A 26,740-nucleotide genomic window follows, 5' to 3' on the forward strand; every position below is an offset into this window, starting at 1 on the left:
GCATGAATCTCTTACACTACTTGAGCCAAAAGCATCATAGCTACAACAAGATTAGAGGTAAAATGTTTTAAAGAGTTCATGTTACTATGTTGATATTCAGTTAAGCCATTGTAACTCTTGGAGATCATCATTAAGCCATAAGGCTCTTCATACAAAATTAGAACTGTTTGGTCTATGTCCAGGTTTACAAAATTTCAGTGAAGTTCTGGGCAAAACATTCATACAGAAACCTACAGTGAACTTATTTTCTGAGCAATTCTAGCCCAAGTTCAGACCTATTAGTATGTTTCTCCATCTTTCTTATTTTTTGGAGATCTTTCATCTTGTCCTCCACGGGTCAAAGCAATAGAATAGAAGTGTAGACTTCACATAGAAAGAGCAATGATGTCCTTCTCTAGAATAAAGCTCAAAATGGAATGTAGTTTTAATAATATGGCTATGAATATGGATACTTATATAGACAGTGCTTGAAATCCAGATGCTTGATGGAGATGGTCATGTTCCGCTTAGTCAATGAGCAGTAGACTCGATTTCTCTTCCAAGCTGAGTGATCTTGTGGGGCTTTTTTCAGGTTTCCTAGGTTGTCGCAGGAGACAAATACAAGATGATAGTTTATGAACTCACAAAGGCAGGGGCTTATAAAATCAGGCTCTTAGGTCATGTAAAATGATGAAAAATAAATCTCCTACACATTACTTTGGAGTTTAGTTTCCCAAGTCATGGATAGCAGGATAAATTTTCATATAATTAGAAGTAAGTATCAAGAAGAAAATGAGATAGAAAAGTGAGTGAAATTGATAACAGAATTTAAAAAGGGAGGTTGAACTTCTGTTGAAAAGGTGCTCAGGGATTTAGATGTGCAAAATTGGACTGAGTCACCAATGACTGTATGTCCATCTTTCCAAGAGATATACAGTATTTACAGTATTTAGTAGTACTCATATAGCAAATTAAACTAAACAAAGAAATGGCATTACTGTCTTTTTCCTACTCTTTTTCTGGTTTCCATTTTCTTCACAAGGGCCACAAATGTTTTCCAGAAAGGTGATGTAAAAGTTCTCTTTTGAACTCCATTGGGTCTTGACTCTTATATTAATATAATTCTGTTTGTAGAACTAATAAATTACACTTTCTTAGCCTTTATTTTGGGGTATATCCTCAGTGACATGTTTATTCTGTTACAATGATATAAACCATTTTAGCACAGACATGGTGAAAACTGGGAATGGAAGTGTGTTCTTCATTATATCCCATCACGGACAAGTTTAGGCCTTCTGTGCCAAGTAGCATTCCTGAGTCTCTCTATAGAAAGAGCCAGAGAAAGAATAGCTTCTCAAAGAATGATTTAGAGCACCTAATTTAGATTGCCTTCTGACAAACTCTGTCTATAAAGTTTCTTTTCACTGAGTATCTGAAAACGTTTGGAGACTATCCTTGTTATTTCAGGTATATGAGTTGGTTTGCATAAATCTAGATGGGAAATGGGCTAGGGTGGTGTTCCCTGTTTTGACCTGTGAACAGCATTTGACCAAGAAAATTTACAATACGGTTCTTCTATACTGTTTTTTACCTGATATCCTGAAAGTCTTTTTCCCTAGATAAACTTTTCACCTAACAGCTGAACTGACTGCAATTGGAGTACATTAATATACACAAGGGTACAATGGTATCCCAGATCTGGGGTTTGTATGACTTTTTTTTATATATATATGACAATGCGGTTCATCAGTAAAAGTAAAGATAAAATAATGAAAATCATTTCAATTTGTGATTTTTGTAGCACCTCTACATAACTATAAATGGGAAAATAAAAGCTTCAGCCAAGTTCAAAATTCTAAGTTGCAAGAAATTAGGAAGAAATATGTGGATAAAAAACAGAATAAATGAGAAGGTGTATTTTCTGCAAAAATAAAGAGAGATTCAAAATATAACCTTTATTCAATTTGGTATCCTGCATAGATGGTACATTTCTTATCATGCCTTACAGAAGTTGCTGTATTTTTTCTGAGTTAAAATAGGAGCCTTGTTGGAATATTGTTTTCAAGGAATGAGTCACTTGATGCTTTTCTTTCAAAGCACATGTTTTTAGTCAGCTATGCTGATACCTTCAGCAGCACTTGACATATGCTCAGAGAAGATACTTGGTGACAGGGAAGTCTGGCTCTGAGTATCAGAAACAGACACAACTGCGTTCTCATTTACCAAAAAATGTACCTTGCAGTTTACACTCTGCTATCATGCAATAATTCTGTTATGACAGAAACACAAGTCTCTGTAGATACTTCTTTACCCTCTGGAAATGTCAAGATCTTCATTCCTTTCTTTTTCTACTGTTTTCTTCTCCCCCTTCATTTTTTTTAGCATCAGAATGTAATCAGAGATGCAACACTTTATGAATCTCATAATTTATTAGCTTAAAATCTGTCATCACTATGCCCAAACATCCAATTGCAGAATAAATTATCTTCATTATCCATTTGTATTAGTCTCACTTTCAGGCTTTTATTTGCTATGAGAGAAATGGCATTATTTAAAAAAAATATTTCATACTTTCAAAAGGTGTATAAAAGAGCTATACAGAATGATATAAAGTATGTTCTAGGAGGATCAGAAAGGTCAGTCAGTGTTGATAGAAAATTATCCTGATGCTGAAACTTTTCTATTTAATGTTAATGTGGACCTCTCTGACTAACGTAAAGCACTGAGTAGGAAAAAAAGGTCATCAGTTATTTCTTAGCTAATACAAGAATCATAGTACCACCGCTGACTTGTTGTAACAAGAGATTGCATAGTTGATTTTGATTATGCACTTAATGCTTTCTACAAAGGGTGCTTCAAGATACAGAAATTAGGAGCCAAATTGTATTGTGAGATGGCTTTCAATAGCTTGAGCTGTAAATAAAGAACAAGTGATTGACTCTATTAGGTATGTTAACCATATTGATCTATATTACCTATCTATATTGATTCTTGAATGCAATGACTTTGCTGGTGCAGACTCCAAATATGGGAGAAATTGGTGCACAATCTAGACTTCAGGACAACATCCAAGAAGACAGAAAAATCATTTCTGAGCAGTGGTCTCTCAGTGACAGAGAGAAGGACATGAAGAGATGAACCTATCCAACTATACAAATGGCCTGCATCAGAAATAGTGTGGCCAGCAAGACTAGGGAAGTGACTGTCCCTCTGTACTCGGCACTGATGAGACCACACCACAGGTCCTGGGTGTGGGCCCCTTGCTACAAGAAGGACACTGAGTTGCTTGAGTGTGTGCAGAGAAGAGCAATGAAGCTGGTGAAGGGACTGGACAACAAGACATATGAGGAGCAGCTGAAGGAACTGGGGCTGTTGAGTCTGGAGGAAAGGAGGCTGAGGGGAGACCTTATTGCTCTCTACAACTGCCTGAAATGAGGTTGCAGCAAGGATTGTCGGTCTCTTTTCTCAGGTGACAGAATTACAGAATTTTCTAGGTTGGCAGAGACCTCAAGATCATTGAGTCCAACCTCTGACCTAACGCTAACAATCCCCACTAAACCATATCCCTAAGCTCTACATCTAAACGTCTTTTAAAGACCTCCAGGGATGGTGACTCCACCATTTCCCTGGGCAGCCTGTTCCAGTGTCTTAACAACCCTTTCGGTAAAGAAGTTCTTCCTAATATCCAACGTAAAACTCCCCTGGTGCAACTTTAGCCCATTCCCCCTCGTCCTGTCACCAGGCACGTGGGAGAACAGGCCAACCCCCACCTCGCTACAGCCTCCTTTAAGGTATCTGTAGAGAGCAATAAGGTTGCCCCTGATAGGATGTGAGGAAACGTCCTCAAGTTGTTCCAGGGAGGTTTTAGATTGGATATGGAAAGAATTTCTTCTCAGAGAGAGCAGTTAGGCATTGGAACAGGCTGTCCAGGGAGGCGGTGGAATCGCTATCCCTGGAGGTATTTAAGAGACGGGTGGATGCAGTGCTTAGGGATGTGGTTTAGTGGTGGACTTGTAATGTTAGGTGATGGTTGGACCTGATGATCTGAAGGGTCTTTTCCAACCTAAATGACTCTATGGTTCTGTGATTCTGTTTGTATCAGCTGCAGCTTTGGCAGCCTTTGTGGTACGCTACTCTATTCAGGAAAGTGATAAAAAAAATATCTACCTCAAAATGCACTCAAACAATTCAACTTCAATGCTAACTGTTTCGGCAATTGAGAACCCTGAGCGGTTACCAGCCACCAGACTGAAATGCATGGAGGCTGGGAGCAGGTGAGTATGAGATCACTGTCTAATACAGAGCTCAAGCCTAAGCCATTGGAGCCACACCTGTTGTTTTTTTGTGCAATAGGTACCATGATCAGTGTTTTCATAAAGTTTCTGTATGAAGTTCATCTCAAAAGAAAACAAATGTACAGGAGGTCTTACGAATTACATTAAAAATACAAAGGGCTTGAGAAAACTACCCCCACTGGCCCCCACCCTGCCCCGGCTTTGAGGTTTTTTAAACACAATGCTGTAGCCTAACCCAAAATTGGTAATGCTTTTATTGCAAGCACACTTTTCCACACTACCTTTTTGGGAATGTCCATTTTAATTAGCAGAAAGGAAAACAAGGCTGGGTTTGTAAGAAGACACATAGTAAATCAGTGTTCCTTTGAATTGATAGGTACCTATTCTGTTTTTTGTTTTTTCTTTTATGTTCTGACTATCTGTAGAAGATTTTTTTTTATGGGAGTGGTATAAGATTAATATAATTGGTGCTAATCTAGAGTAGGCTAGAAATCTTGAGTGTGAAGAAATGCACAACTGAGCAGCAATAACAGTTTTTGTGGTAGCTTATTAAAAATACAATGTTTTTGTTTTTCTTCTTATTGATAACAATCTCTGTGTTACTACTTACTATCTTTGTATCAAGTACCTTTGAGAGCCTTCCTATGTTGAATGTGTTTATAGATTTGACATTGATGTGAAGTTTCATAAAAATCACTGTAACTTTTGCCATTGTTAACCAAAAGGAGATACTAGTTCTGAAAACAATGTCAGGAGCTGCATGTTGGGAAATAATCTTAAATTATGATAATTTCTCTGTATAGAAACTGAGATGAAAGTGACTGTCCGGCTACACAATCTTATGTTCTGTCACTGAAAATATTCTTTGTGATCCACAAGGCATACTTAATAATTATTTTGCCACTAGACATGACCAACATACTAAATGTGTTATTCCATTGCTAGCCAATCCTTGCTGATGTTTTCAGTAGAGTCCTGCAATGTTTTAGTGTCATAACCAGAAGGTACAACTGGTGTAACATGAAGCTCTTAAAATACCTCTTTTATTGCATTTTAGGATCAGGAGGGGATGTTTTTGAACTCTGTTGTAGGTTTGCTTATCCTACGATCCTTTTCAAGTGGTAGAACTGGAAAAGATGACTGCACAGGGATTGTATTTCTTTACATTACTTTGCTGGCTATTGATCTGTGTTCCTTAAGCCTTATGGCTACTGCATCGTACATGCCTACAGTGTCGAATGAATTCCACCAATATAACTGGTTACCTGGACAAATAACTCTGATGTATTTTCCCTTATGAAAGCCTATGTGTTTGTCTGTTAAGGCAAAAAAAAAACACAGTTCTTTGTGAAACATAGAACTTCGTGAAGTTATTGTCTGTTAATTATCAGCTTTCAGAGCTCTTTTCATTTCTAGAACTGTTTGCCATAATATATAATATAATGTAGTAATGGTTTCTGTAGTTTTTCACTATTAATTGGCCTATTGACAAGGAGCTCATTTCTGTTTACTGCAGAAATGAAACAACTCACCCACAAACATTCTTAGAAGTGACTTGCTTAGTTATGATTATAGCTTTCCCCCCCCCCCACCCCCTGGAATATCTCCACGGATTTCAGTGGTGTTACCTCAGGAATTTTGCCTGTATATTCAGTCCACCTGTCTGAAGTCTGTATAGAATTTGTAATTTTGTTTACATTTTGAAAGTGCCTGAGAGCAATAAATACTGAAACTCTGATATCTGTGTGTGTGTATGTGCCACAAAGTAAAAAGAAAAAAAAAAAAGTTGTCTTTTAATCAGTAGGAAATGTGTGGCTTTATTTTTCTTCTCTCTCTCTCTCTCTCTCTCTGTCTAATCTGTATTACTGTCACAGAATTTACTAACAAGTGATTTTAAAATTGTGTTACTCTGCCCCCCCAAATATTCTTTGCATTCATCTTTTCCTGAGAAAAAAAAATAAATCCAGAGATTCTCTGGAAGGAGAACTTCCTCATAGCCTTCAGAAGACTCCTTTGCTTCTCTGAATATCAGAGCATTCTGCAAGTCTCTTTTTCCTCTTAAAACAACAGCTGCCTCTCTGGGGACCAAGGGGAAAAGCAAAATAAAATTTAGAAAATATGCTGTTCTGTATCTTGGCAAGGAACTTACCTAATCCAAATGTGATTTTTGGTCTGCTTATTATTAGTTCCAACACACTTATTTTTCTCTCTAAATACAAAAGCCCAGCATAATTTAGGACCCTGATGTATTCTGAAACACGTGAAATATTTTTTTCCAAATGTCTACAGGTTTCAGTTCTGCAGCTCTCCATCTGTTATGAGAAGGTTTGGGTTGGTGTTTTTATTACTTTTATTTATTTTTCAAAGACAGCCCCAGCAGCTGTGCTCTCAGAAAGACCTAAACTGTCACCAAGTTGACTGTGAAACATTAAGAATCCCACAACTGTTATTAGCTTTATTTTTTTATAATAGTTGTCTTAATTTTTGTATTGGTATTATTATTTTTATTGGACTTTGAGAGGGCCTCAGTTCTTCCACCTAACCACTGGAGTCACCTGGAAGTCTGAACTCATGAGGCAAGAAGATCTGGGACTGCTCAGCCTGGAGCAGAGGAAGCTTGGGGCATTGCATGAATGCCCACAAATACCTGAAGGGAGGATACAAAGAAGGCAGGGCCAGGCTCTTCTCAGTGGTGCCCAATGACTGGGCAAGAGGCAGTGGGTACACACTGGCACACAGGAGGTGCCGTCTGAACATCAGGAAAATTTTTCTATGTACAGGTAACAGAGCACAGGATACCAGAGAGGTTGTGGAGTCTCCATCCCTGAATGCATTCAAAACCCAAATGGGCATGGTCTTAGGCAACTGGCTGTGGGTGACCCTGCTTGAGCAGGGTGGGTTAGACCAGATGGCCACCAGAGGTCCCTGCTAACTTAAGCCATTCTGAGATTTCATCATTCTGTGAAATGTGACTACAGTAGTCCGAGAAATGGCATCAGTTCTGTTCGAGAAATTGTTAAATTTGCTAGGAAAAAGATTTTTTGTTTGTTTTAATCTTAGATGTCTGGATCACTTCAACTGCTTAGAAATTGGATATTTTTGTTTATTTCTTTTTGGTTTTGGTTTTACTTCTTTTCTAAGGACATGCTGTTGAAGACCTGCTATTCTTAACAAGGTGGCAACAGACTGTAAAAGAGAAAACACTTTAAAATTATAATAAAAAAGCACCCCCTTATTATAGCACCTCCCACTTCCAAAAAATTCCGCAGCCAAAACCATAACAATTTCTGGTTTCAGAGGTAAGAATTTATTTTATGAAAGTCCATGCAAACTGTTCTACCTGACCTGTAGCCTACGTGATGGACTACCCTTCAGAAAACTGGGGACTGAAATCACAATGCTATTTTGTGTATGCATCTCAAGGGCCAACCTGAGATTGCTAAGAGAACTACATATCTAGCTTCTACCTGAAATAGCACTGCTAGTATCTAGGAGCGTAGTTTACTCTGGAAATCTGTAAAGCATATTATGTTACCAAACCCTACCCAGTATAGGAGTGAGTGGATTCAAACCATTGAGTGCAGGCTGAAATCCAGAAGAAAAATCCATTATCTGGCTTGTACTTCAGAACAAATATAGTCAGGATCTGCTGAATCTATATGGGTTAAACAGATAACATGAATTTTCTTCCTTGCCAGTTCCCTTGACTTCATCTGCTTTCTGCTCCCTGGTGCTCTGCTCAGAGAAGAAATAGGAATTCCTGAGCCCACTTATAGTACATAGAAAAATGATGGAGGAGAAGGAGCTATGTCGGACCTAAAAAAAAGTAGGTACACACAAAATATTGTATTACTTAGAAACAATGCCACTTGAAAAGCCTGCCTATTACTGTTTTACTGGCTTCTAACTTCACTTTGGCAAACCTCACAGCAAATAGCCACTTAGGAAAATAGTCTTCCATAACCTTCAGACTTCATAGGCATAGCAGAAGTTATAACCTACAGTGGAAACTATTGTTTGAAGAAGCTGCTGTACTGCTCCCTCCAATATATTCTCTTTCTAATTGAATTTTAATCGCTATGGGTTGATTTGCGGTGGGTGAGGCAGGCTTGCGAGGTGATTAGTATGCCCAAACTCATTTTGAAAGGAGTTGCACTCTCCTTTTTTTATCTGTCTGAAACCTTTACTTTGTAGGAGAAAAGGGTAAGTGAAAGTGACTTTTTTTTTTTTTTTAGACGATTCAAGCACAGATTGTCTGTTTGTACTTTGTTTTTTTAAAAAATGCTAAATTTCTGGCTGATTACTGTGCAAGTTTGCTGAGAAGGAAGAGCTACAGAGGCAGATAAATTCCTTGCTTAGTTAAAATTACAGCTAATCTTTGGGGAGTTGTTTTTCAGAATGTTCTAATGGCCAGCTCAAGGTTTTGGAAAGTGATACAGTGTGAGAAGTAGCAAAGCACCTTGAGAGGATAACGCTAATGACTTCTTATTTTTCCCTGCCAGTGAAATCAGTGGGTATCTGAGGTGTCCCACACTCTTAAAATGAAGAGTACACCTTGCCTAACTGGAGAGTTGAGGCAATGCCAGTGGCAGTGTTCAGCAAGTTTCAGATTAACAGTGTGAATGCTGATGTCTGTGGGGAAGACTAGGCTGAATGCAGTTACAGTGTCTCACACTTCACAAACCTTTTAACTTGAGAATGTTGTTACAGTGCTGGCAGTATCTGAAAATGAACAATGCCATCAGCACTTTATCTGTTCTTATGCACCAGTGTTAAAATCTTGTTACAGTATATCATCTAGTGCTGCGTGTACTCTGAAAATATTACCACAACACTTGAGTAAGAAGGAAGTCAGCTCAAGGAGTATTGATTCTTGAGAGAAGGCAAGCAGCTTGCATGGCAATTAAGTGTTTTCAGTGGTTTGAGTCTGAACCAAACCAGTATGTTGAGTATTCAACATACTCAAAAGTTGGGAGCATTTATAAAGCTTTCTTGATTTGTGTGGTGTTGTTGGTGTATACCCCTAGGACACCAGCAATCTGGGAAGTGTCCCGCAGAAGCAGCATGCTCAAAAAGAGATTGGAGAGAAAGAGAAATAATGTGCAATAAAGCAAATGCAATAGAATCATGGAATGACAGAATGGTTTGGATTGGAAACCTTCCACCTTCCACCACACCAAATGAGGTTCAATTGTAGAGTGGTTTGGTTTGGGTTTGACCTTAAAGATCATCTAATTCCAGCCCCCCTGCCTGGGGGTGGGGGCTTTCCTGTAGGCCCCCTTTAGGTACTGGAAGACTGCTCTAAGGTATCCCCGGAGCCTTCTCTGCTCCAGGCTGAACAACCCCAACTCCCTCAGCCTGTCTTCATAGGAGAGGTGCTCCAGCCCTTTGATCATCTTCATGGCCCTCCTCTGGACTCGCTCCAACAGGTCTGGGACGCCCAGAGTTGAGCGCAGGGCTCCAGGTGGGGTCTCACGAGAGCAGAGCAGATAGAGAGGGAGAATCCTCTCCCTCACCCTGCTGGCCACGCTTCTTTTGGTGCAGCCCAGGGTATGGTTGGGTTTCTGGGCTGCAAGTGCTCATTGCCTGCTTGTGGTGAGCTTCTCAGCAACCAACACCCCCACGTCCTTCTCCTCAGGGCTGCTCTCCATCCAGCGTGTATTTGTACTTGGGATTGCCTTTTAGGATGTCCTTTTAGTTTGAATCATTTTTAAAATCAAATAGAAGTCTTGAATTAAATTGAGATTTTCAAAATATTGAGGAAAGATCTTTGGCAAGATCTTAAGTGCTGAGTAGATATGTTTCTTTAACTGAATGCCAGCCAGTAGGAGTAGATTTTCTGTATTTTTTTTCTGGCAGATCTTGATGATTCTGTAGGACTGGACACTATTTTTAGCTATGATGAAAAGAAGAGTGAGCAGCCATTTCCTGACCCTCATCAGATTCCTTCTTGAGTTGTTTTGGAAGACTGATTAATTTCAAAGCATTCGAATGAAAACAGGATAACATTTTAAAGTTAATCAAGACCTGCTTTTCTGCAGCTGTGAAAGCCAACAAATATCTGTTCAGTAGAGTTGTAAGTGAAGGTGGTACATAATCAAATGAAGCTAGCAATTGTATGTATGCCTGCTTCCAGGTCTTGCAGCTTACCTCTCTTTCAATGCTCTCCTCCTTTCTCCACACAGACACAGGCATATACACCAGGACTGTATTGTATCTAACTTCTCCATACAGAACAGGTAATATCTGCAGAAACATCCTTAATCATCTCTTCTTTCTTCCCAGTTTCCCCAGGACAGAGTGAGAAGCTGAAATGTTCTTGGCTTGGTGTAAGCACTGCTCTGCAACAATTAAAACATCAGCATGTTATCAGCACTCTTCTCATCCTAAGCCAAAACATAGCACCCTACCAGCTACTAGGAGGAAAATTAACTCGGTCCTAACTGAAACCAGGACACTGACTCATGAAAGCTTCTCTCTCTGTTGTCTGTTCAGTTTGGAGGTTTTTGAGAGGAGCCAGAGTGCAGCCAGTCTTCGGTAATCTGGGTGTAGTTATTGTAAAAGTGATGCTTTTAAAAGCACAGACTGCAGTGGATGAGAATTTGGAAACATAACTTCCAATCACAGTTGGTGAAGCTTCTATTTTTAAATCACATCAGCATATTTAATTTCTTTACTAGTGGTAGTTCAGTAGTACTGTGTGAAAGTTCCTTTATGAGAGGACTGAATCTCAGTATTTAAAGATGTCTAAGTCAGAGACACTCAGAAACAAGAGCTGTATCAAGGGATTTCTGTAGTAAATGAACAGCTAGTACCAAAAAGTCGAAGTGCAAATTAGTGGGAGGATTATTTTAAATAATCAATGGGTTTAAGGGCTGGCATCTCCAGCAGTGTGTTAGGACAGACCTTGCTGTACAATAGAATAATTAAGTGGTAGTAATGCTTCAGGTGCAAATGCCTGGAGTTTTGTATCTTCTACTTGCATGAATCCTATACAGTGGAATGTCTTAAGGAGCTGACAGTGCCTTATTTAAGTAAATTTTCCATCAACAGAGAGAGGATTTGATTTTTTTTTTTAACTCAGCCTCCACAATGACAATTAAATAAATGATCTACTTTATTTCACAAATTAACTAATGTGGCAACAGCTTCCATGAATTGCTGGATGCTACAGCATGTGCAGATCAGTGCTGGATTCAGAGTCCAATAGCACTCGCCTCCCACTCCCAGCTGAGATAACTGCACTACTCAATATGTTTGCTGTTGTACCTGCAATGCGTAGTTCTTCCAGGCTTTCAGTGGGGTACTGATTTGATACAAAATCCTTTGGATTCAGTGTATGCCAGCCCTCATTTCAGGAAAGTAGAACAACAGCAATAGAAAAGGCTCGGTGTCACTCCATAACTTAAAGTAACTGGCAACTTAACTAGGATGTGGGACATGTGGCTTGATGTGCCTGGTCTGTCCCATTCATTGCAAAAACGTAACATAGGGTTTACTGGAGTCCAGATAAATACTGTTCTACATGTTTAGCAAGCTGACTTTTTTATTATTATTTATTTATTTATGTATTTATTTTTTTTAAGCTGCCCTGGTTTCAGTTAGGACAAAGTTAATTTTCGTCCTAATAGCTTGTAGGGTGCTATGTTTTGGCTTAGGATGAGAAGAGTACTGATAACATGCTGAAGTTTCAATTGTTGCAGAGCAGTACTTATACCAAGCCAAGGATGTTTCAGCTTCTCACTCTGTCCTGCCAGTAGGCAGGCTGGGGGTGCAGCAAGAGCTGGGAGGGGACAGACCCAGGACAGCTGACCCAAAGAAGGACTGTTGTAGTTTAACCTGGCCTGCAGTTAAACACCACACAGCTGTTCGCTCACCGTCCCCCCTCCCTCTCTGGGATGGCAGAGAGAAACAGGAAAGTGAAGCCCGTGAGTTGAGATAAAGACATTTTATTAAGACAGGAAAATAATAATAATAATACAATGATGATAATAGTACTACTACTAACAATGTGTACTAACAAGTGATGCACAATGCAATTGCTCACCACCAGCTGACCAACGCCCAGCCTAACCCCGAGCAGTCCGGCCCCCTCCCCCAGCTAGCCACCCCTATATATTGTTCTGCATGACACCAAATGGTATGGAATACCCCTTTGGCCAGTTTGGGTCACCTGTCCCGGGTCTGTCCCCTCCCAGCTCTTGCTGCATCCCCAGCCTGCCCACTGGCAGGACAGAGTGAGAAGCTGAAACTTCCTTGGCTTGGTGTAAGCACTGCTCTGCAACAATTAAAACATTGGGGTGTTATCAGCACTCTTCTCATCCTAATCCAAAACAGCACCCTACCAGCTACTAGGAGGAAAATTAACTCTGTCCTAACTGAAACCAGGACATATGCTCAGAAGTGCCTGCTTTATTAGAAATTTTCCTTTGTCCTTATGCATTTGTGAAAAATGTAGATTTTTTTTTTTTCCGTGCCTTCTCCTTACACAATTCTTTTATAAAAACTTAAGCTAGGGCAAAAACATATTTTGTCATAAACACCCAGTTTAATACTTCTGAAAAGAAACTGGGTTGAACAAAATTGTGAAGCCTATGAACTGTTAGTGTATAACAATGATCGTGGGAGGCAAGAAATGGGAGCAGAAATACTGGTTGTCCCATCATAGAACATTTTAATTAATTTTTCAGTAAGTGTACAATTCATTCCTTGATAAAGTTACTAGTTATATATTTGCTTAATAACCAGAATTTGTGTAGACTTCCAGCGGGATGTAAAAAGCAGCTTTCATAATATTTTCTAGACAATCTGTTTCCCTCTTTGGCAAGACAATGGTAACAATACCCTTCTAGTAAAAGGATTAGGTGGTTTAATTTAGTGACAGAAAATCCAATTCCAACTCAAAAACCTAGATACAAATATCTAAATTAAGCTTATAAATTTAGGAAAAACAGCACTCTGCTTAGTTTTAGCAAAATCAGACATGTCACTGTTTCTCTCTGTAGTTTGTCAGTGAGGAGAGCTGATGGAATCTGAAAACAGTCCAAAGAACATACAGGCTGGAAAATGTTTTCTAACAGCAAACTTTTGGCATCTGAGTCCAATTCTGTCTGAGCTCTTTTCTTTCACTGGATCTGTGTTTCCATCTCCCATCTGCAGATGAGGCCCGAGCACTCATCTGGAATCCAGAATGTTTTGCTGAGAGCAGGTACCTAAAAAGCCAAAGGGAATTGATGGAAAATAGAAGAAAATTGCTACCCCTGCTTCTTTCTGCTCTGTCTTCAGCATAAATTTACCATCCTTTCAAATGTCTAGAATGCAATTTATTTGGCTATTGTAATTTCTGTATGGTAGATCTCTACAGTATGAGCTAGTTACTGTAAAGTTTCTTTGTAGTTACTAGGATTGCTATCAGTGAAGTTTAGGACGTGATTCTTGTCATCCAAAAGCAGGAAATTAAACAAATTAAGCCCTAAAAATGTTTATTGCGTTCCACTGTCAAGGAAAGGAAGCTCAGATGTGGTTGCGTACAACATTGGTATTAACATTTCGTGAAATTAATACCACCCCTCAAGGCCATGAAGATGATCAAGAAGTTTAGGAAATCTTGCAGTCAGTGAAACACCTGAAGAGGCCTGGGTTTGGCCAAAGCTCTTTGCTTGGTACTTAGCTTAACCAGGGATTACTCAAAGTGTGAGCAACTTACTTGAAAAGAGGAAGTTTGCAAAAATATTCCCTGGGTTTTCACCCTCAAGTGGGCAGTAAAAACAAGTAGACAGTAAACATTCAAGAATCCTAAAACCTGGCTTTACTCCTTGTTTTCCAATAATGCATTTAGTCACAGAATTCTTTTCCAAAATTATTCACTAGCTTTTTACACCCAAAACGTTAATTTATAAGGCATATTTCCCTATGTTAGATAAACCTAAATGTTAAATTCCTACTTCAGTTTTCAACATGGTGGTGTTTTTAAACTTCTCTCACGTATGTAAAATAGATGCATTTATATGCCATATGTCCAACTCTTTCCTATTAAGTTATAAATGTGTTACCAAAGAAGAAATAGGAAATGACTTAAGTCCTAACATGTGCTATCAAAATAATTTTAAATGTTGCACAGCCACAAGGAACTGTTTGACTCAGTGTTGCAAGACCTCAGTACCAGATTTTGTTTGCAGTGTAGGAAAGTTAGGGAGCTATGCCAGAACTCAGCTGTGTTGTATTTGCTAGAAGGACTTCATCAGTTCGTGTATCTCCTCCACAAAATCCTCCGATTGCAGCTGTGGTGCTTGTGTCATGTCTGATTATTTATTTTGTAAGTAAACCGAGAAGAAGAAAGGCATGTCACTAATAAAAGGCTTAACGTTCACCTCTAAGAAAGAGTGCGGCTCCAAGCACTGACAAGGCTCCACGTGACCCTTCAACTTCTGCCTTTATTCCTGGTTCACAGAAGACCAACAGTGATCAAAAGGTGTTTCTGTCCAGTGGCAACATGATGACTGGACTTGCACGTGTCAGGATACTTTGCAGTCGCTGACATCAAGGTCAACACAGTTCACAAAGAGTCACCTGAATAGTCTAAAGATGGGGGAGACATAAGGCTGTTCTACTGTTGCTTTTTTTTGAGTGGAGAGTGGGTTTGTTGAGAAAATACAGCTATTTAGACAATGAATTCAATGCTTCCTGCCACAGTCAGTACCTCCTATGAAGAAAGTAATGAATGCTAAGTAAATGCTGTTGAAGGATTTGATAATCTCAACAAATCCAATCAGTAGAGACTTTTTTGCCACCATGTAAAGTATAAACTGTTATTTGTAACAGTACTCATCTCTCTACTGGTAAGTGTGTGATTCATTGGTTTTTACCTGACTGAGTATTTCATGCTAGGGGCAGCTGAGTAGGCACAGAAGAGATGGACTCTGAAATCCCATTTACGATTACAAACCTTTGGCAGTGTGATGTTTTAGCGAAGAGACTGAAAATATGAAACTGTATGCAGATATGTTATGCTGAATGTATATGCTTGACTTCTATGGCCTTGTCCTGTAAGACCTTCACAGTACTTCACTTCATCAGGATGATTAAGGAAGAGAAAAAAAAAAAACAACAAACACAATAACAACCCCCCCCACACACACACATTTACCATAAAATTCTTAATGAGATATAAATAATCTCAGCTCAAGATACTATAAAGGACTACTTAGCATTTTGCTTATGATTTTACATAATTCATCTAAATATAGTTAATTGCAGAGCAGATTTATTTTTGTTGTGTATGACATTTTCAGACTGTAGCTTGATCACTTTGTTTCATAATGGTATCCCACATATCTATTTTGGTGTATCTGTAGGACTTGAAGCAAGTACCTTTTCTATTCTTACATTTCAAAGCCTCTGGTGTCTCTTCTATTTATGACTATATGATGATAGTGCATGTGTATGCATGTATATATAGAGAGAATATATATATGTATAACATGATTAGGTCAGTACTATACAAACAATATTTGAGGGCTAATAATGTCAGTATTAAGGTGGGTTGATCTTTCAGTTTTGCAAGTAGTCTTTTTCTAACCTCACTCTCTTATGGCTTTCCATTCAAATCTGAAGTCACTGAAGCATATGAGTGTGTGCTTAAATATAATTGTGCATTTAAGTCCATTCTTACTGAGCAAATCCCTTAAGGCTATACTCAGTTAATCAGTATGTTACTGAATTGACCCCCTTTGCAGCAGATTATGAGAAATTTGTACTTCCTGAGAGTCCCTCTTCTAGAGACAGATCCACTTAGTAAGAAGAAATGCTCTGATTCAAAGGAGAGGGTCAGGGTGTGTCACTGTAACTTATTTTTAAGGCCAAAAGAAACCACTGTGATTATTTTCCTCCTGGTTGAGTTTTTGTTGAACATTTATTGGATAAAATTAAAAAGAGAACACATATATAACTTGTTGCGGAACTGAATCAAAGGGCATGTTCAGTTATTACAAAAAATAATGGATGCTGGGTGTTTTTTGGGAGATCATCTTGTGAATTGGTGTTACGTAGAGGACATAGTAAGGTATATCTTCGTTTAGTGAGGAGGTGTATCTTAATTTATTACCTTCAAATATCAATATTAAGGTTCTTCAGTGTGATTTCTTAAAAGTATGAGGTGTGTGTAATAATTCTGTCATTCACATCCCTAGTTTTTCATTCCGGATGAACCATTTGAACCCATTAACTGATTTCAAGCAAATTTAGAAGAAAGCTGCAAGTTACAAAGATGTCATTTTCACAGATAATTTGACAATAAGCATCTAAAGCAAAGAGAGACTCAGTTAATGTCCCACTGGCAGAAATCCTGCAAGACACTGGTTCTTACTACTCATCAGGACATCTATCAGGGGTGTTCAGCAATTAAGCAACAATTACCTCCAGTAGTTTCTGCTGTTCTTGAAATGTATTTCTTCATGGTACCAGTGCTGTTTCTGCTGCATGTCTGAGACTCTTACAAAATAAACTATTTCAAATTGACTTCAAAATTACAGATGGAGTGTTGGACTATACCACACAAAGTGCCAAGCCCATTACTCCCATTAACTATTCCTTGTTGAACCCTGTCTCTCATTTATTCTTACGTTATGATCTCTTCTCTGAGAGAATCATCTCTCTATCACAGGCATAGTAAGCATGAATCTATATCTCCTCTAGACACTTCTTCAATACAGAAAGCATTAATTATTTTTGGGTGGCTGTAAGTGCACAGCTATTAGTCTAAAAACAGAAAGCTATTAGAGCTTCGTTAAGAATTTCAAGTCAAATATTCTATTGGAAGGGTACACTATAATAAAATCATATTAATTCCCTTCCTATGGCATCATTGCTCTCAAAGGTTATGTCTGCTGTCTTGTTCACGCTGGTTCTGCTCTGTTATGTGATTATACATGTACAAATAATGTGGTTTTGGTCAATGGCTCTGCAGTGTGAAAAGTTAGAAATGCATCTGAGAGCAGTGACAAGAATCAAACAGAAATCTTTCTTTGTTCCCATGATCTGCAGCTTATACTACGTATAAATGTATAAAAACAACACACAGCAATGATGACAAAAGACATTAATTTGGTAGTCAGAACTTTGACTCCTAAGGATCAGGGAAGGAGAAACTGGCAGGGGGTCAGGGGACAACAGTTCCAGAAGCAGTCAAACTAAAATGTCTTTTTCTTTTTTTTTTTTTTTTCTTTTCAAAAAGCCATCCTTTTGCTATTTTCATCTTCCTTCTTACATGCCCTATATGTTTCACTGGGCAAGAGTTGCCATGTGCTATGGCTTGTTTGGCGGTGCCCCTGTGCTGACTGGCCAGCTGGCAGCCAATTCACAGGATGACTTTCCAAAGTGACCGGGCTTATGCACTGGAGTCTACTTGCCTTCTCCTCTCCAGCCTGCAAAGTTAATTTAGGCGTCTCCTTTTCACTCTGCTGCCAGTTTCCATAAACAGTGTAGGAACTTCGTGTTCTGAGATTCGTAGTCTGTCAAATCTTGTCTGGATTCACCAACAGGTTCAAAAGTAGCTGTCATCTGTGATAGATGAAGACAGGGCACAATCCCCCAAGTTCTGTTTTCTCTGGAAACTGAACTTTGAAAAATAACAGGTTGCCTGTATTTGGTGTTTCACTTTTTTAAACTAGATATATTTGCCAATGCTATGATGCAATAAATATGAACAATCATGCAACCTTTAAAGTCATACATGGTTAAATTGTTCTTGCAAGGAACAGCGTGATGTTAAAGTGAAATAATATATAGGAGTGATTGCTGAATTTTCCAAACCGTAAATGAAACCCTTTTTAGTACTGAGGAATAATACATAGCTGCATCTAAGTGTGCTCCCTTTTCTGTCAGTAGGATATTTGTCCTGTGTTTTAAATAGAGACAAAGTCTCAAGTGCAGTAATTATGGAGCAGTAGTTTATTTATCAGTAGTTAAGATGGAATTCTGTCAGAGAAAAAAATCTCATCTGTCATGATACTTCTTATAAAATAATATATTTTTTCATATTTTATACTTAAAATAACATGGCATACCTTTTCATCAACATCAAGTACAATTTAACAAATAATACTTCACTATTAAGCAGTTGCATATCTTCTAAAAGACTGTCGTTCTTTGGCAGTGGGGTAAAAGCATATGTACCTTAAAGCCTAATGAAACTATTAGCAGGATGGAATACGACAACCTATGAATACATTGTCCCCATTCAACTTTTTGTGTGTTTTTTTTTTTTTTTTTTTTTTTTTTTTTATCTTAGGCATATTGTAGAGCTCCTAATAAAAGAAGTGTAATTTTTGTAATTTTAGAGATGACTAAACAGTGACCCAGAGGTGGCAGAGCTGTTCTTGTGGCTATGCTGGAAGCTCAACACGTGAATCTGAATAGGAGTACTGTCGGAAGCATCATATCCTCAGCCTCACACAGGACACCTTAGTTTCTTCACACCAAGTGCACCTATCACAGAGATTGCATGTGTGACCATATTTGTAATTGAGCAATCAGCTTATTTAGAGCAGTGTTTCTAGTCATTTTCTGTCTGATAAATGCTTCAGACTTGTGATCTCATCTCCTGACTCTAGCTTGACATCCTGATCCCGTGTGCTAGCTTTTGACACTTTGCTTTCTTCTCACTTATAGTTCCTGACCTTAATCAGGACCATCTAATTCCTGCCTGCCTTATGCCTGTTCTAACCATTACACTGTGTTCCCCAACACGGTATTGTGTGATTAGTATCAAAAAAAAAAAAAAAAAAAAAAAAAAAAGTTATTTTTTGCAGGCTAAATGGAAAATCAGTTTTAAAATTACTTCTGCTGTACTCTTACAGTATACAGTTGCTCTGGGTGAAGCGTAACTGAAGAACGGAATTGAGTCCATTAAAATAATCTATTAAGAAATATCAGAAAGATTTAAATCTAAATGTCTACATCTGTTAGTACTGTTGAGATATTTCTTTAGCACCTGCTCAGCAGGGGGGAAGAAGACTTAACAGAATTCAGAAGTTAGTTAGAAAGGAGAAGTTCCGTTTTCATTATGACTAGATCATAAAATTATTTTTAAATATTGTACAGTTTAAAGAAATGTTTGAAAAAGTGGCTTCTCCAGATGAAAGATATCTCATGGTAGTACAGATATTAGCTATCTTTGTTCCTGTTTTTTTTTTTGTTGTTGTTTTTTTTTTTTTTTTTCACCTTTCAGAGAAAGGATTCACGCCTGAAAATATGAATAAAATAAGGCTTATCCATGAGTTGCTTTTGGGCCATTTGTCATTTCAATCCCTAGACCTGAGTGACAAACATATGGTGTGTGTAGGGTGTGTGTATTTGTGTGTGGGGGAGTAGGGGGAGTCATGCTGCCCATAAATTCTATTGCAGGTGACTACATTTATTACTGGCACTAGGGTATTGTATTAAAATAAAGCTTTAGATTAGAAATTGATTATTCTTTGGGAGGGTTGGTGTTGGTTTTTTTTTTTTTTTTTTTTGGTTTTGATTTGTTTTTTAGGGACACAATATACAAAAAACATAACTCACCAGTGCATCCTGCACATGCAGGGGAGGAATTGTTCATTCCCTTGGAAGCAACTATTTTTTTTCAGGGAGAGAAATTCCCCCAAGACATTTTACTGAATCAAGCAAGAGAACAGTAAAATACTCTGAGCAAAGAGCTGGGATCCTGACACCAAAGAAGATGATGTTGAATGAAGTTGATAGTTAAGCAGAGAGGTCCAGAGTGAAAAATGCCTTGTACCCCAAGAGGACGAGGTAGAGAAAGCCTGAAAGGGAAGGCATGTACACAGTGAGTAGGGAGACAGTTGTGTGGGAATCCTGTTGCTTCATGTTCTTTTTTTTGCTAATCAAATGGAATTTCCTTTCCTTAAAAAGTTACTTTTTTTTTTTTTTTTTTTTTTTTTTAAATAATGCATGCTTTCTGAATTTAAAAGCTTTTCTTATTTTTGGTGGGCTTACTATAAGGAAAAGGAATAGGCTAGTCTCTTCCAAAATACTGATGCATGCATTTTCAAACCAGCTGTTAGTAACTCATTACTTTATGCCAACTGATACTGGAAGAGCAGGCACAGTTCCAAGTCAGGATGCAATAGAGAAGACAAAAATGAGTCTCTTAAGCTTCGTTCCTCTCTCCTTTCCCTTTATAAGGAAGGATGCCATTCAGGTTAAAACTGGCCAAAACATGGAAAGCTGCAAGTGCACTACAAGTTGTAGAATACCACCAGCCTAGATACCAAGATGGTAGTGGCAGTAACCATTCAATTCTCCTGCTGCTTCCTCTGTCTTTGGCACTGGCATGTTTTAGTGACTGCCTCACATATGAGAGAGGAAGGAGATTAGTGACAAAAATATTGCTGGTGGAAGTATTGAACTTTTATTATTATTATTATTATTATTATTATTATTATTATTATTATTATTATTATTATTATTATTATTTTGTTCCTTTTCTCCCTTGCAGGTGGTTCTGTGACAGTAAATAAGAAAGATCTGTATGGAGAATACAGAAATTTGGCCTCTTAAATCATCATTGAAAAAAAGAGATTTGGGAATCTAAATCTAATAGGTGTTACATAGGTCTTAAATCCCTTTTTTTTTCCAGTTTTTCCAAGGAATTAAGACATCTAAAATGCTGTGAAATGGTGTTTTTTTTTTTTTTTTTTTTTTTTTTTTCCCTCCAGTATGTGTTTTGAATCCCTCTCATGGGTTTTAGTGTCTAACATTTATATGTTCTTTTCAGCCCTAACTTACAGAACTTGGATTCCAGGTGCTTGAGTCATCTGGTGCTTTGTAATAATCTATCCAGTTCAGGGCGGGTGGGGGGCAGTGTATGTGGAGGGAGTGCTAACTGCCATATGCAAGTAAAACTTGGAATTTAACATAATCATTATTTGACATAATTAGATTTTCCAGTAACCATGAATTAGCAAACAGCAGGTCATATTTAATCAAATATTTTAAAAGGAGTACACTTGAGCATTTTATTGGCTAATGTCACTATATTTAAGTGTCTGTCAGTATTTTCATTAGGAACCATATTTTGGAAAACAGAGTTTAATTAAACAGTAGCTCAACTGCTCTAAATTTTGCAAGCTGGCATGCAGGCTAGATAGAAAATATTTCACAACATAATTATGGCCCCAGAGGAACTAAAGCAAGCAGACAGGACTTTCACCTAAGTTCTCAAAGTACATCTGTAAAGAGCAAAGTCTAAAGAAGCTGAAGTAAACAAGGGAAGGGTTTTTTATTTTGTTTTGTTTTCATGTAGCTTAATAGAAGTTACAATGTAATCAGCTGGAAGGTGAAAAGAGTTTAAAAAGCAGAAGCAAAATTGCGTTGTCTGATTTTTGAGGAGGGAGAATGTATTGTAACAGGTCTTCCTCTGCTCCTCAGATCTGTTAAGTAACTGCAAATATATGCAGTCAGCGCTTTATAAGCATGTGCAATCAGAGTGTAAAATTCATAAAGAAGTCAACAGGAGAAGTGGCATATAAATTTTGTTGCAAATATATCTCCAGGGATATATGGAATTATTTAATAACCTCTTGATATAATGCTGGCACTTGCAATAGAAGAGGAGAGGGCCAATTTTAAGCATCGGAGGTTATTTTTAAACCGTATCATCAGCCAGTGTATGTAAGGTCCAAACAAAAAGTGCTAAAAGTGGGAAAGAAGAAGCTGTTCTGTAATTGTACTGTATGGCAGTTTGAAGTCCCATCTTGGAAGTTAATTAAAAAGTCATTTACATTCAACCATGAACAGGATTGAACTTCCAATACCAGTCAATGAGGCATGTCATCACTGCCTGATATATTTCATACCCACCTTCAGTTCATTCAGTTTCCAAAGCATAAAATTCTTTCTCAAGTTTCTTCAGTGACTCTAAAAGACCAATACAGTACTGAGGACTACTGCAGCACAGATGTTCTGTCAGTGCAGATGCTAGAAGAGTGGTGAATTGGTAAGATGCACAGAGAACTAAAGGTGAATTATTTCAAGCATATGGATGAAATCTCCTGCCAGACAAGGATGTTAAGGTAAATGATATGAACATGTGTTAGAGATTTTTGTAGTAGAAAAATATTGTCTGAAACAGAGCCTGACTGAATAGGAGCAGGTCACAGGTGTATGGTTTTATTTTTCTGGTTTTGTTTTTAAAAGAGTGTGATAGAAATGGCAGAGGTTTAAAGAGTGTGTTTTGTTTGTTTGTTTGTTTGTTTTATTTTTAGCAACAAAAAAAAAACAGATTGTGGCCAATTGTGACAATAAAATAATAAATTTAGTTCTAGGGAGCATAGGACTGAATGCAAAATAATAATAATAATAGTAATAAAAAACCTCAGTAATAGTATGCATATTCAGATGTAACATATGTTTAATTTGTCACTTCAAATTTGTTCCAATTTTTTTTTTTTTTGGTGGTAATTTTAACTTGTGATCTGTCAGATTTTCTGTTTCCTGGCTTTCTAGCTCTAGCGATCTGCTTGATTGGGTTTTCCATACTTCACTGAAAGATGTTTTGTTGTTGTTGTTCGTTCCCTTCCACAATCCTTTTGTCATCTCATTGACTTGAAGTTTCAGTTTCCAGCTGTACCCAGCTGTGTAAGAATGTGTAGGAAAACTCTCTTCTTCCTTGTTTACTCACTAGATTAATGGCTACCCATGGTTGCTGCTAAATTTCTGAAGATTCTTCTAGTAATTCTACAAGTAGTGGCCTTGCTTTGTCCATAGTTAGCAAGAAACCTAGCTGGACAAAAGCTGTCTTCCTCGATTTCAGTCACTTCCCCTCAAAGCATAATGATACTTACTGCCAGTCAAGGCGTGTTAGATGCTGGCTGGCTCCCTGGAGTATTTGCATCGAGTGTCTGTGGTGGGTTGTGAGAGGTGTGAATGAAGATGAGTAGAAGATATTGCAGTCCCGCCACAGTATCAAACTATAGTAATTTTTTTGTGTGCTATGAGTAATTTGATAGAATTGTGCAAGTACAGTCAGAGTAGACTAAATTTATGTTTCCAGGTGATCTGAAAATATGCAAATCTGATATTCCTCAATGTCTGACTGCAGCCAAAACTGGTAGACGCTAGAAAGGAAGATTTGACAAATGGTGGAGTCAAGAATAAACGAGTTCAGGGGTCCAAAGAACAGAACGGAAGAGAATTTTCTTGTGAAGAAATCAGGTAACTTAGTTGCAGCGCTGTGACTTGCTTACTAGCCAAATCTCTTTCTCCTTTCTTTTTTTTTTTTTTTTTTTTCTTTTTTTTCCAGTGAGATTTTATGATCAAACTGAATTATTTACCACTCACCTGTATTCAGTTATTATCATTCATAACTCAGAATGGGATGTTTCCTAAGCATTCTTTTTTTTTTTGTGACTGAATGGAAAAAAACTCTCAAGTAGGAAAAATAGGAGCAGGAAAGCATGGCTAAGCTGTAAAAAATAACATATTAAGGAATAACACTAGTAACTTTTTTTTCAGGAATTCAAAGAAACATCCAGCTCTTCCACCTCCCTCTCCTTTCTACTGATGCTAAGCTTCATTCCTTCATTATCCACTTTTCTAACTCATCTCCATTGAGTAGTGCAAGGGGACTCACACAGTGCCCTGCTCCAGCATGAGAAGTATCTAATGGTACTTTTGCTTGATGTTTCTTTTTTTTGTTATTGTTTTCCTTGTTGAGTGTGAAGGTGGTTGAGTGACTTGGGACAGGTATAAAAAAAAAAAAAACAAACAACAAAAAACACTTTCAAATATTATTAGAATGATAGGAGTCCATGAAAAACATGTAATTTCACCTTCATATATCACAGATCCATTGTATTGCACTAACAGTTGGATAATGTGCTATGGGGCCATAATATGTGACTGTGAGTGGTATTTGTGACAGGGAGAAGCTGCTTACCTGCAGCTGTCTTGTCCCCTCTTGCTGCAGATTGTCCCTAAAACCACTTCAGGATCAAATCAGGAGTTGAAGTAGGCTGGACATGAATATACTGGGAGTTGAAGGAAGTAAACTTTAGTTGTGCCATGATTGGCTTTATTTGCAGAAGAATTACCTTAATGCAAGTAAGATGGTTTTGCTGATGAATGAAGGGATCCCCATGAGCACCTTTCTGTAACATGCATAATCTACCACATTTCCTCAGCTCCTCAACCTTCCTTAAGTTTTTGTGAACAGATCTTAGGCAAAGATTCTCTCAAACATTGAAGGATCTAGCATGTACATTCATATGATGCCTCAGGTCTTAACTTGCGGCTACACTCCGGGCCCTTATTTCAAAACAAATAGCTCCCTATTTCCTCTGCTTCCTAAACTAAACAGAAGATAAGAAAGAAGCAGGAAGCTCAAGGTATCGGGCCAACAAAGAGGTCAGCAATCCTCTGAAAGAGAGAAGCCTCAGTTGTTCTGTTATGATTTTGAAACTAACCATAACAATTCAAACTTAATCCCATAGTTGGTAGGATGGGAGCCTTTGTTTATAATGTGACATTTTATTTCCTTAACAATGTCTCTGGCATTTTGCATTAAAATTTCACCTATGTGAAGTGTACTAAAATCTGCCTGACATTTATTTACTCTTTATGCTTGAAAAAAAGAAATCCATCAGGGGACTGTTAAAAATATAGTATTGCAACAGCTTTCTCTGAAATGAATAGGATGAGATAGCTTTTAGAATTGTACCTTGTTTGCTTTTTTTTTTTTTTTGTCTTCTTAAATTGGATTTTGGATCTCTTGTCAAGTAAAATAATGTAAGATTATTCCAAGAAGAGCTTTTTTTTTTTTTTTTTTTTTTTTTAATTAGAATTCAAGAGGGAAAACCTCTAACAACTTTAAATTACACCATACCAGTCCAGCACCCTGATCTTTAAATGAAATGCTTATAAAAATTTAAACTGCTCTAGTAATTTTAAGCCAGTGTATGCTGCAATGCTCAGAACCCTGATTGCCTCCAAATTTCACTTCCAATAAATTTAAATTGCTTTGTGCAATGCAGAGTGATTTAAAATTATTGGAGTGCTTTAAATTCCATACTGAAGTGCCTATAAAATTTGAAGTTCTCCAATAATTTTAAATCACTTCATGTTGTACTGTGATTTAAGCCTATTTGAAAACAAAGGTCCAAGCACCCTATGCTTTAATTTGTAATGATAAACAACATTGGAAAAATGGCAGTTAAAGATGTATATGAAACATGCCACTTCTCAGTGAACTAACTGAAATAAAGATGTCAAATATAAGAAGGAAGCATTCAAAGACAGAAGTTAAGCTGCTTTTGTACCTCTTTACTCTGTGCTGATGCAGCCTCACCCTTGAGTCCTGTGCGCAGGTTTGGGTGCCACAACGTAAGAAGGTCATAAAACTATTAGAGAGTGTCCAAGGGAGCCTTGCTTTCATATGAAGATAGTGGAGGGTCTAGAGGGCATGATGTATGAGGAGCAGCTGAGGTCCCTTGGCTTTTTCAGCCCCGAGCAGAGCAGGCTGAGGGGAGGCCTCATGGCGGCCTGCAGCTCCCTCATGAGGGGAGCGGAGGGGCAGGCGCTGAGCTCTGCTCTCTGGGGACAGCGACAGGACCCGAGGGAACAGCATGGAGCTGGGACAGGGGAGGGTCAGGCTGGGGGTTAGGGAAAGGGTCTGCACCCAAAGGGAGGTTGGGCACTGGGACAGGCTCCCCAGGGCAGTGGTCACAACACCCAGCCTGCTGGAGTTCAGGAGGCATTTGGACAACTCTGTCAGACCCATGGACACTTGGTCTGATTTTTGGCACCAAGGGTTGGATCCAATGATCCTAGTGAGTCCCTTCCAACTCAGGACATTGTATTATTTTGTGATTCTGTTAGGATAAAAGAATAACAAATTTATTTATTTATTTATTTATTTATTTATTTATTTATTTATTTTTGAGAGCAAGAACTACTTTCATAGCACAAGTCCTTTGGAGTGTGAGATTAGGGAAGTTTGTGAATATACTTGATTGAAATTCGTCACCTCTGTCACAACTGTAATTAATATAGATGACTGCTGTTCTATAATATGACTTTGTGCATGCTACTGAGTGGGAGCACACCTGAAAGATGTGTCAAGGCAACACATCCACATGTTATTTGGAATATGTCACACATCAGTGAAGCCAAATTCTACTCTTAATTACATCACTGTATGTTCAGAGGTGCTTTCTTCACTTTAGGATTTGCTTTGAAAAGCACTTAGTAATCTTTCAAGATAAAGTGTATCTTAAAAGACAGTATCTTTACAGGGTAGTTTCCTGCCTTTTCTTTTGTATCTTGAGCAGGTTTTTGTCATCTAATGAGCCAGGAAATAAGTAGCAATAATAACAGTGTTACAGTGACTCATATTAATGCCTCATTTTGTATCTATTATATCTTATATGGGCAACACTTTACAAAAACATACAGTGGTAGCTTAACTT

General features: G+C 38.0%; 1 long non-coding RNA gene across 1 annotated transcript in view; it reads left to right on the forward strand.

Moving 5' to 3' along the window:
- LOC309874252 overlaps positions 1–23,890 on the forward strand; it is a 54,535-nt gene extending 30,645 nt beyond the window's left edge. The window contains exons 2-3 of the long non-coding RNA XR_014316805.1: positions 7,973–8,100; positions 23,377–23,890. This is a non-coding gene — a long non-coding RNA (uncharacterized lncRNA). The remainder of the gene's footprint in view (positions 1–7,972; positions 8,101–23,376) is intronic.
- The last annotated feature ends 2,850 nt before the right edge of the window (positions 23,891–26,740 follow it).

This window comes from Aythya marila, assembly GCF_965140915.1.
Source record: "Aythya marila genome assembly, chromosome: 2".
NCBI lineage: Eukaryota > Metazoa > Chordata > Aves > Anseriformes > Anatidae > Aythya > Aythya marila.